Here is an 869-nt window from a genome sequence, read left to right as displayed (position 1 = left end):
ACTGAAAACCTTCTAATAACCAGTTGTTTTCAGATGTATTAGTTTATCAAATCTTAATTCTAGTCCTTCTCAGTAGTTAATATCCCCATTCTACATATTAATAAAAATAGACTCAAAGAAGTTACTGGCTCATCAGGCTGTGAAGTTAGAAAATGATCGGGCCAGAACTCATTCTTGGCACTGTGTTGGTGTGCAACCGCTACATCTGCTTCCTAATCCTAGGGTAATTCAATTTTCCAGTCATGAAAGGCTTTGTTTTATGGCAGCCAGCAGCATAAGCACATACGGGGACAATCATCCTGGATGTGTTTTGCTTAAGCTCCTGAACACTTAATTCACCGTCACCCTCTGAGTTGGACTTTGAAAGGCATCAGTAGAGCAGGCCTATTTCATCTGCTTTGTAAACCACTCAGAAAGAAATCTTCTGAAAAAAAAAAAATTTCAAGTATTTTCTGTAGGCTCTATTGTTGTTTTTCACCAGTGTACTTATTGATTTTTATCAATTCTGCCAGTTGCCTTTTTATCTAGGTTTGGCTAGACGTCTAAGTTCTCCAGTGAGCTATGAGCTACAATAATGTGTGCCATGTCCAGGTCATGTCCTTAAAGGGTGCATGTGCACGCTTCTCTTCCTTTTTCCTCTAGTAGCTTGGAAAATGAACGTGAGATGGGATGTCATGGTGAGCCATTTTGTATCATGTAGACAAGGGCAATTGTCTGATGGTAGAACAACATAGGAGCCTGGCTTCCTGGCTTAATTTACAGAGCAAAACAGTCCAGGATGGCTTTTCTGCTAAATGGTGTGTGGAAGATAAATAAGCTTGTTTAGCCATCGCCATTAAGCTATTCTACGTGACGGAAGATATACCCTA

Source organism: Lipotes vexillifer, unplaced genomic scaffold (assembly GCF_000442215.2).
Source record: "Lipotes vexillifer unplaced genomic scaffold, Lipotes_vexillifer_v1.1 scaffold295, whole genome shotgun sequence".
Taxonomy (NCBI): Eukaryota; Metazoa; Chordata; class Mammalia; order Artiodactyla; family Lipotidae; genus Lipotes; species Lipotes vexillifer.
Note: the sequence above shows the minus strand (reverse complement) of the source record.